At 42.2% G+C, this 11,465-nt stretch overlaps 1 pseudogene; it reads left to right on the top strand.

Moving 5' to 3' along the window:
• Positions 1-3,231: 3,231 nt before the first annotated feature.
• Positions 3,232-10,010, top strand: LOC109941902 (probable V-type proton ATPase subunit d; annotated as a pseudogene).
• Positions 10,011-11,465: the final 1,455 nt, after the last annotated feature.

Raw genomic sequence — 11,465 nt, 5'->3', positions numbered from 1 at the left:
CTTAATTGAGGGGTGTCTACCAATCGTGTAGGCATCCCTTGCAAATTTTAGCTTGTCAAATTCACTCTTGCTAGTCTTAAGTTGGGCATTAAGACTAGCCACTTTATCATTTAATTTAGAAATGCAAGCAAGGTGTTCACTACACGCATCAACATTAAAATCTTTGCACCTATTGCAAATCATAACATGTTCTACACAAGAGTTAGATTTATTCGCTACTTCTAGTTTAGCATTTAAATCATCATTAACACCTTTTAAAGTGGAAATGGTTTCATGACAAGTAGATAGTTCACAAGAAAGCATTTCATTCCTTTTAACTTCTAGAGCAAGAGAATTTTGTGCACTAACAAATTTATCATGCTCTTCATACAAAAGATCCTCTTGCTTTTCTAATAACCTATTCTTATCATTCAAGGCATCAATTAATTCATTAATTTTGTCAACCTTGATTCTATCTAGGCCCTTGAATAAACATGAATAATCTATTTCATCATCATCACTAGACTCATCCTCACTTGAAGAAGCATAAGTACTAGTATTACGAGTGCTTACCTTCTTTTCCCTTGCCATGAGGCAAGTGTGATGCTCGTTGGGGAAGAGGGATGACTTGTTGAAGGTGGTGGCGGCGAGTCCTTCATTGTCGGAGTCTGACGAGGAGCAATCCGAATCCCACTCCTTTCCAAGATGTGCCTCGCCCTTCGCCTTCTTGTAGTTCTTCTTCTTTTCCCACTTTCCACTCTTCTTTTCCTGGTCACTGTCATTATCGGGACAGTTAGCGATAAAATGACCAGTCTTACCACAATTGAAGCAGGAGCGCTTCCCCTTCGTCTTGTTCTTGTTGGGGTGCTCCTTGCGACCCTTTAGCGCCGTCTTGAATCGCTTGATGATGAGGGCCATCTCTTCATCATTAAGCCCGGCCGCCTCAACTTGCGCCACTTTGCTAGGTAGTGCCTCCTTGCTCCTTGTTGCCTAGAGAGCAATAGTTTGAGGCTCTTGGATTGGGCCATTTAATGCATCGTCGACGTATCTAGCCTCCTTGATCATCATCCGCCCGCTTACGAACTTTCCAAGGATCTCCTCGGGCGTCATCTTCGTGTACCTAGGATTCTCACGAATATTGTTCACAAGATGTGGATCAAGGATGGTAAAGGACCTTAGCATTAGGCGGACGATGTCGTGGTCCGTCCATCGCGTGCTTCCGTAGCTCCTTATCTTGTTGACGAGGGTCTTGAGCCTGTTGTACGTCTGTGTTGGCTCCTCCCCTCTAATCATCGCGAATCTCCCGAGTTCGCCTTCCACCAACTCCATTTTGGTGAGCATGGTGACGTCGTTCCCCTCATGTGAGATCTTGAGGGTATCCCAGATCTGCTTGGCATTGTCCAAGCTGCTCACCTTATGGTACTCGTCCCTGCACAATGAGGCTAACAACACAGTAGTAGCTTGTGCATTTTTATGAATCTGTTCATATAAATAAAGGACTATCCGAGCTATCAAATTTCATTCCACTCTCTACTATCTCCCATATACTAGGATGGAGAGAGAACATGTGACTACGCATTTTGTGACTCCAAAATCTGTAGTCCTCTCCATCAAAATGAGGAGGTTTACCAAGTGGAATGGAAAGCAAATGTGCATTTGAGCTATGCGGAATACGAGAGTAATCGAAAGAGAAGTTTGAGTTAATCGTCTTCTTTTTCTCGTAGTTGTTGTCGTCATCCTTTTGGGAAGAAGAGAGCTCGTCGCTGTCGTCGTAGTAGACGATCTCTTTGATGCGCCTCGTCTTCTTCTTCTTCCCATCTCTTCGTTTGTGGCCCGAGCCCGAGTCGGTAGGCTTGTCATCTTTAGGCTCGTTGACAAAGGACTCCTTCTCCTTATCATTGATCACAATCCCCTTGCCCTTAGGATCCATCTCTTCGGGCGATTAGTCCCTTTCTTGAAGAGAATGGCTCCGATACCAATTGATAGCACCTAGAGGGGGGGTGAATAGGTGATCCTGTAAAACTTGAAACTTAACGCCACAAAACTTGATTAGGGGTTAGCACAAGAATGCCAAGTGGCTAGAGAAGAGCCTTTGCAAGACACGATAACCACAAGAAGATCAATCACAGATAGACACAGTGGTTTATCCCGTGGTTCGGCCAAGTTCAACACTTGCCTAGTCCACGTTGTGGCGTCCCAACGGACGAGGGTTGCAATGAACCCCTCTCAAGCGGTCCAAAGACCCACTTGAATACCATGGTGTTTTGCTTTGCTTTACTATATCCCGTTTGCGAGGAATCTCCACAACTTGGAGCCTCTCGCCTTTACACTTGATGGTCACAAAGAAGCACGGAGTAAGGGAGGGATGAGCAACACACACAAGACACGAAATCAGATCAACAACACGCACACAAGTCGCAACAAGAGCTCACAACACAACTCGACGAGTTCACAACTCAAATAGAGCTCTAATTGTTATCACAAAGAATCAAATGCGCGGAATCGAAGTCTTGGTGCTTAGGAATGCTTAGAGAATGCTTGGTGTGCTCTTCCATGCGCCTAGGGGTCCTTTTTATAGCCCCAAGGCAGCTAGGAGCCGTTGAGTGCATTCCAGGAAGGCAATTCTTGCCTTCTGTCGCCTGGCGCATCGGACAGTCCGGTGCACCACCGGACACTTTCCGGTGCGGATTTCTTTCCTTGTTTGGCGAAGCCGACCGTTGGCGCTTTGGAGCCGTTGGCGCACCGGACACTGTCCGGTGCACACCGGACAGTCCGGTGCCCCCTTCTGACCATTGGCTCGGCCACGTGTCTCGTGCGGATCGCGCGGCCGACCGTTGGCCCGGCCGACCGTTGGCTCACCGGACAGTCCGGTGCACACCGGACAGTCCGGTGAATTATAGTCGTACGCCGTTAATCACTTCTCGAGAGCAGCAAGTTCGCCTGAGTCAGCCTGGCGCACTGGACACTGTCCGGTGCACCACCGGACAGTCCGGTGCACCCAGACAGAGCTGACTTTGGCTGAACAAAGTCATCTTTAATTTCAACTTGATTTTTCCTGTTTCCAGCACTTAGACACAATACTTTAGTCTGTAAAACAATGTACTAAGTCGGAGAAACATACCTTTATACTTGATTTGTACTTTGTCCACCATTTAACACTTAGGCACTTGTGTTGGATACTAAATCACCAAAATACTTAGAAATGGCCCAAGGGCACATTTCCCTTTCAGGTTCGACTGCAGGAAATCAAACATGCTCCTCTTCCAAACACTAGGGGAAAGCCTTTCCATTGGTAAAGATGGAAAGAAGATCGAGAAAGAAGCTGGGGTGGAAGAAAACAAAGAAGATAGTGATGAGAAACTGGATTTTGGTGACAGTGAAGAAGACCTCCTTAGCTCTCAAGAGTTAGAAGGGTTAGTTAAATATATGGGGGTGGATATTGGTGATCCTCATGAGGATGTGTTAAGCCCCAAAGAAGATGACAATGTTCAAGAAGACTTGCAAATGGCAAAAGTCAAGAAAGGTAAAGCCAAAATCTCTAGTAAGAATGAGGGTACGAGAAAGAGTTGTGGACTAGAAGCCACAGAAGACATCAAAGTTGCAGATAAGTGAAAGGGAAATGTGCCTTTGGGCCATTTCCATTATGTTTGGGTGTTAGATGCTCAACACATACTGTCTTGTCTAAATATGAGCTGAGGCTTAAAGAGATGCAAATGGAAAAGCAAGGTATGATTCTAGCCTTAGTAAATTGTTTTCTGGTACTAACATTATTCTACTAAGTGCTAGGAATCTTCTCAAAGTGAGAGAAAGGTATCTTCTCAAAGTGAGAGAAATTGAATTGGAAAAGTTTGTTCAAGGCAAGCCAAACCTGCACCAGCCTGCGGCACACCGGATAGTGTCCGGTGCCTAGACTAGCGAGCTCGGTGAATAGGCTGCTCTCGGGAAAAAGATAGGGCGCCACAGCTATAATTCACCAGACTGTTCGGTGTGCACCGGACTGTCCGGTGTGCCAGCCACGCGCCCAGCCAATGGTCGACCAAGCGATCAGAGGATGACACGTGGCTCAGCCAACAGTCAGAAGGTAGCACCGGACTATCCGGTGTGCCACCGGACTGTCTGGTGTGCCACGAGACTAGTGGCTAGCAACGGTCGGCTTCGCTAGAAAAGGAAGGAAATAGGACATTGTTCAATGTCCGGTGTTGCATCGGACTGTTCGGTGCGCCCACGAACAGAAGACAACCAAAGCCTTCCAAATGGAGCTCAAACGGCTCCTAGCTCCCTTGGGGCTATAAAAGGGACCCCTAGGCGCATGGAGCAGGAGACCAAGCAGTCATTGAACATCCAACAACGCCGAGACATCAAATTCGCGCCTTTGCTTTAGTAGATTGAGATTTGGGCACTAGTTTTGAGTTGTAACTCCGATGTGCTATCTTTGTGCTCTTCTCTCTTGTTTTGTGTGCGTGAGTCGCTGCAAGTTTATCTCATATGTGTGTTTCTATTCCCTCCCTTACTCTTTTGGTTTACTTTTGATCAATCTTGTAAGGGTGAGAGACTACAACTTGTTGAGATTCCTCACAAAGGGAATACTTGAGAAAAGGAAGAAAATTGTGGTACTCAAGTTTGATCTTTGGATCACTTGAGAGGGATTGAGTGCAATCGTTGACCGAAGGAGCTCACCACAACGTGTAGTAGGCATTGACCGAACCACGGGATAAAATCACGTGTCACTTGTGCATCTTTCTACTATGATTGCTTTCTTCCATAGAGTTATCATATATTCACTTGCGCTATTGTTTCAAAGTTTAATACATATCTTAAAGGAACAATCAAGTGAAGAGTTCTCTTCTCTCTACCTCTATTCGTATCAACTTGGTTTTTATTCCACTAACATTAATAAACCAAGTTTGTGTTATTTAGTGTTAATTTTTATAGGATCACCTATTCACCGCCCTCTAGGTGCTCTCATAAGGCCATTAACAGAGATGAAGCCAAAGATGCCTTCCTCAACAAAGGTATGAACTTCAATCCCTTTACTATCTTAAATTCTGATGACAATCTATTGATTGATATAGCTGAAATATTGAAGATGGATTTAGGTAGTAATGTTGATGAAATTAACTTCTCCCTTAACCACATAAAGAATCTGGAAAGGGATAGGACCAACTTGATTCATACTTCCTCTGTTAAAATCTCTGAGATGCTTGTAGATGACAATGATTCAACTTTCTGCTTACCTGAACCTATGGACAAAATGATCAATGATTTGTTTGACAGTGAACATGAAAAAGAGGTAGAGGCACATGTAAGAAACAAGAAGCCTACAAAGATAGAGAGAAAATATTCTCTCAGAAAAAGAACAAAAGGGGGCCATCCAAATTTAGGTGTACACTTAATAAATGGAAAAGCCACAAACATAACCTTGACGAATATCATTATTCTGAATGATAGGTGTTATTTGGAATTGTCAAGGATTGGTGAAAGCAGGCAAGTTTGAGTTCTTACAAGAACTTATTACTTAAAACAAAATTGATTTAATTGGCTTACAAGAAACAAAAAAAATCCTAACTGGTTAGAAGCTCTCTGTGGTAACAAAAAAATTTCCTAGATTTCTTCTCCTCCCATTGGTAGATTTTTGAAAGTCGCCTAGAGGGGGTGGACAGGCAAAACCTATAAATTTTAAACGTTGAACACGAACTTTGTCCGGGGTTAGAGTTAGAATGAGTAATAATGAAATTGGAGTGCGGAAGAGAGTTCTTCTTGCTATGAGTTGCTCAATCAATGTGGATAACTTTGGAAGCTAACTCAAAGAGATTGCAAGCAAGAGAACTTTACAGAGAGAAAGAATCAAATCGTAAAGTAATGATCAACACAAATGAACATAATGATTCGTTTCCCGAGGTTCGGTTCCAAAGAACCTACTCCACATTGAGGAGGCCACGTAGGTCGGGTCTCTTTTAACTCTTTCCCTCTCTCAAACGAATACTTAGATCGGTTGAGTGCTTCTTCTTAATCTCGAGGGTCACTTAGACCCCGCAAGGATCACCATACAATTTGGTTTCTCTTGCTAGCTTTACAAGTCACTTGATAGTTTAGAAAGTGATGAAGAAAGCACGATTAAGAAAGCCAGGCAACAAGATCAACAAGAAAAATCAAAAGATCACACTCTCTCTAGACTTTCCAAGGCACTAATCACCAATTATCACTAGTAACAATTATGGCACTTGGATGAGCTTGGGAGCTTTGAATGTGTCTTGGGATGAAGTGAATGCTCTTGTATTGAATGTGAATGAATATGATGCTTGGATGAAGTGAATGGAGGTGGTTGTGGTGTATTTATAGCCACCAACCACTTCCTAGTTGTTGCCCACTTTCTGCCAACCGCGGACGGTTCGCGCTCCTAGCCCGGACGGTCCGTCCCTGCACATCAATGGTTGGAATCACAACGTTCAATAGTAACGGCTATATCAACGACTATAAGTGCATTCAAATGTGTCGTTAAATGTCAGATAAAGCCTTCGCGGACGGTCCGACCGTGCACCCCGGTCTAGTGGCGGGCCCAGGATTTAGAGAGTGGGTATTCGAATTTTTTATAAGATGGTTTTTGGAAGATTAAAACATGTCTATCGATATAATTAATTAATTATATATATATGTATAACCTATAATTAAGCACACACGCTACGGTAATAACTGATTCAATAACTAGTCTACTAAACTCAAATTTCATGAAACTATTTCAAAAGTTTTAAATCGAAATGCATATGTTTGTTGTTGCTCGGTTGCTGGCTGGCTGCTTATCCTCTTTGGCATTTTCCAATTGCTAATGTCCCACCTACATCCTAGTACTACAAGCAGCAAATCAGGGGAGATCAAGGTCGGGTGGCCACATGCTAGGTGGGCTTGGACATTGGCACGATGGGACCTTGCCCCCTGGCTGTCTGTCCTGGCACGTGGTGACGCGCCTGACTATGGTGGATTGAAGCCTCGGATGACGGACGACAAACGATGCAACAACGAGGCCAGATGCAACGCAATGATAGTTAGCCGGTCAAGTCTAGGTACCTAGCTGTGCTGCGAAGCCACAATGGTGCAACGAAGTTGCTGGTATCTCCATGGCATGTGGGGCTATAAGACGTGACCACGACTTGGTGGCTGGCCCATCTGATGGCTCTGCTATGGTGCGACTACAATAGGGTTTGGGAATTTATTTGTCGTGAGGTGCTAATGTGGGTTTTGTCGCTCTATTGGGCCTCATGATCCACGACAAACTATTAGATTAGTTAGGTATGAGAAATAGGAAGGAAATATTTTGGGTCCAAATTAACATAATTCATTTATTTATTTGATTCATTTTCTATTTATGTATATACACTATATACATATATATATATTGAAGTTATTTTGCCAAAATAATGGGTATTCATTTGAATACCCTTGAATTGAATGAGGCCCGCCCCTGCCCCGGTCGGTCCACGATGACGCTAAAATGAACTTTACCAAACCTGTAACCTTCGGCTCTTTATCCGTACCATGTGTCCGTCTCTGTCACGCTAGAATGTTAACATGTATAGCTTATCACATCTATACCATGGTCATGCCAAATACATAAATTTTCATTACTATACTATACTAAGGTATGTTGCACTCTATACAATTTATTCGAACAACAATGTAGTGAGTTCTGCCTAATCACAAAGTTTTGTGTTCAGTAATGTTGAGAATTGTTTTCATGAAAGTATTTGCATTATATGCTCGCTCAATGCATTTTTGTGAGACAACTGTACGTCAAACTTATTTCGGATGAATTGCAGAACCTTCACCCTTGCACACAACAACAATTGTGGAGAAGTGCACTCTTAAACTGGTCGATGACTACAAGCACATGCTGTGCCAGGCCACTGAACCACTATCTACATTCTTGCAATATATAACGTAAGTGAGGAAGTGTTGTTTTGATCCTTCCTTTTTTTATTGAAATTGGACTCGTTCTTCATATATTTCATCGACACATACTAGCATTTCGAGCTCTAGTGATGTAGTTTGATTCTAAAAGGATGTTGTTTTTCACAATTATGGCCACGTGATTGATAATGTTGTCCATATTGTTATTGGGACACTACATGAGAGAGATGTTAATGAACTTTTGGAGAAATGCCACCCATTGGGCATGTTTGATAGGTATTATTATTGTGTTGCTCTTTTCCCCCCTTTTTGTCAATTGAGATGTGCGAAAAACATGGAATACTAATCATTTGGCCTTCTTACTGCTCAACAACATTGCATCACTTGCTGTTGCTCAAAACATGCGTGAGCTTTATAGATTGGTTCTAGTCGATACACCACTGGCCCCTTATTTCTCAGAGTGCATTACATCCGAGGTAAAAATTGCAGCTGATCATTTGTGCATTACATGTGTGCTCCAACATCAGCTCATCTTTGTTCTTACTTTTCTTGACAGCTAACATTGCCTTGGTAATGAGAAATATTGGTATTTTGTAGGATTTGCATTACATACATGTGTAGCATTGCATCAGGTAATGAGAACTGTTGGTATTTTGTAGGATTTGGATGACATGAATATTGAGATTATGAGGAATCTCTCTACAAAGCATATCTTGAGGACTTCTACCAATTTTGCTAGGTATGTAGTACTCGAGATTATGGCTTTGATGACATTTTCTCAATAATCTTAATTGTTATGTTGATAATTAGTCTACTCTCTAATTTCTAAATGACTATTTTGGTGTAAAAACTAGGTGGTGCAACAGCTGAGATTCTCAATAATCTCATTTGAAGCTGACAGAAGAGTTGTTAACATTACAATAAATAGGTAAAGAGAGTTGGATTTTGCACTTCGAACTTCACATCTTGCAGTTTGTTGGATGCAAAATTGCCTTAATGCTACCCTAATTTCTATTTTATGCTTTGCATTATTGGTACTGAGTTGACAAGAGATGACCGCAGGAAGCTGTACTCCAACTTTGGTTTATTGTGGGTTTTCTTTTAAAGAAACACTAATGGTATTTTTTGTTAAAATGTCCAGTTTTTCATGTGATTTAATTTTGATTTGATGCCCTTCAGGTACCCATATGGTCACGAAGAACTGGTCGTTTGTGAAGATGTTGACCAGGTATGTCTCTAATTGAGTTTGATGCATTATTCATTATAACACACCTTGCAATAGTCTTTAATTCATGCCTTTTGAACTTTCATGCTTGTTGGAGTCACCTTTTGCTTTTTGGTGCCATATTATGGTTTTTTCCTAGTACGTGTTGTAGTTTTGTTTAAGATGTTACATTTAGACTTCCTCACTTGAATATTAATATCTTTCTATGGCCTGTTTGGATAAGAGGATTTCTATGGCACAATGTATTTGTAACATATATACATTGCTTTATGACAAATTATTGTTTTGTGTGTTCCTCTGGATGTCATGCTTGTATTGCTGCATTTGCAGTGAATAAAGAACAGCCTGATGCATGTGCTAAGAGGCTATTTCCACGGCTCGAACGTGTGACCACCTTGTCACAAGGCAGCAGCTTTACCACATGCCAAGGCTCCCCTTTACCATTTGTAGTGAATGCCTATGTAAATCGTAATCACATTTTTCACTTCGTTTGTTTGGCGTGTAGGTTCGTAGTGCAATGGAGAAATACCCACCATACCAGTCTATATTTTCCAGGATTTCATATGGAAAAAGCCAGATGTTGGATAAGGCATTTTATGAGGAGGAAGTTAAGAGGCTATGCTTGTCATTTGAGCAGTAGGTATGCATATATTTTGCTTTGGTGTGTTGTAGCATTATAAGAATCACTTCATGCTATCACAGTTGCACTCTTGGAGATTCAAAACTATTCTCCATTCATGCTATGTTGATATGTCTGGTATGGGCCTTGTAGTTCCACTATGTTGTTTTCTTCGCGTACATCAGGCTCCGCGAGCAAGAGATCAGGAACCTGATGTGGATCTCTGAGTGTGTCGCTCAGAACCAGAAGTCCCAGGTCCACGACAGTGTCGTGTTCATCTTCTGAGAACCACCACCGCTATATATGTACAAAATGTCTGCTTTGATGATGACACAATCGCTTGCCCATATAAACCGAGGACTTATTATGCTCATTCCCTCTTGTTAGAAGCGCAAGTCTAGTGCAGTGGTAATAGTTGTCTTACTGAGTCATCAGATCACAGGTTTCAAAGCAGTCCCTTCATATTTGTAGAGAGAAGGTTTGCCTCGATTTATCTTATTTTAGACTTCACTCATGTGGGAGCCTCTGTCATTATATCCGCCCTTTAGTTAGATACCGGCCAAAAAAAGGCTACACTTGGAGTCGATGTATTATTTGTTTTGTAATCAAACAAAAGTGTGAATGTCTGGCACAAAATAAAATCTTGTATATTCTTTGTAATAAGCGCGAAATCATGTCTATTTTGGGTCAGCCCTTCATTCTTAACGTGTAGTGTGCTGTCAATCTTGTGTCGTTAGTGTCTAGAAACTTCTCCGCTTTGATATATGCACGGGATGGTTGTATTAGTGTTGCAGTGCAGCACGATGTTGTGAAGCTAGTAGTATTGTTTAACTTACAACTAGGACATGTGCCCTAAATATAAAATCTACCCGCTTAAAACCTATAAACAATACTCAATTCAGCAGAGCAATGGGTGTCTAGACAGATACCCTGTAAAAAAGCATAAGAAATTGTTTGGGAGCAAAAAGATCCCCTTGACATTCAATTGGAAATAAAATTCCTTAATTTGCTATTCAAAATTGAATGCCAAAGGACCCAAACATGCCCTAAGCAGTTCAATTTTGTGCCTAAACTGTTAGCGATACTGGAGTCACGGTACCAACGGGTCACCCACTACCGGAATCTGGGTCTTTGCCGAGTGCCGGACTCTTTGCCGAGTGCTTTTTGTCGGGCACTCGGCAAAGGCTGCTTTGCCGAGAGCCGCACTCGGCAAAGTCCCGCTCTCGGTAACGAGCTAGTTTACCGAGTGCAGGACACTCGGCACAAAAAAACTCTCGGCAAAGATGGCTCTCGGCAAAGGGCCATCAGCGGTCGTTCTAAAGTTGACGGACGTCAGCCTTTATCGAGTGTCGAGGTCCGGCACTCGGCAAAGAACTCTTTACCGAGTGTCTTCTGTGGACACTCGGCAAAACATATTTTTATTTTTTAAATTTTATCCACCAAACTTTTTCTGGTATGTTCCTACACTATGTAGACATACATGTATCATTTGTGGACAATTATAACAGAGTTTTCAATCGGTAGTAGATTTAGTTCGTTTATTTGAATTTCTTCGGAAAATTCAGATTTGAACTGTAGGTCACTCGAAACTTGAAAATCATGCATGCAAAAATGATATCCATGCTACTTAGCACAAGTTACGACTGATTCCAGGAGCGGACCGGAAACTTCGAGCAACATGCTCACTAAACATGGCCGTGAACTTGCCATCCACATGTTTAAAAATTGTATAAAATACAA

This window comes from Zea mays, chromosome 8 (genome assembly GCF_902167145.1).
Source record: "Zea mays cultivar B73 chromosome 8, Zm-B73-REFERENCE-NAM-5.0, whole genome shotgun sequence".
Taxonomy (NCBI): Eukaryota; Viridiplantae; Streptophyta; class Magnoliopsida; order Poales; family Poaceae; genus Zea; species Zea mays.
This window is presented reverse-complemented; position numbering and strand designations above follow the sequence as displayed.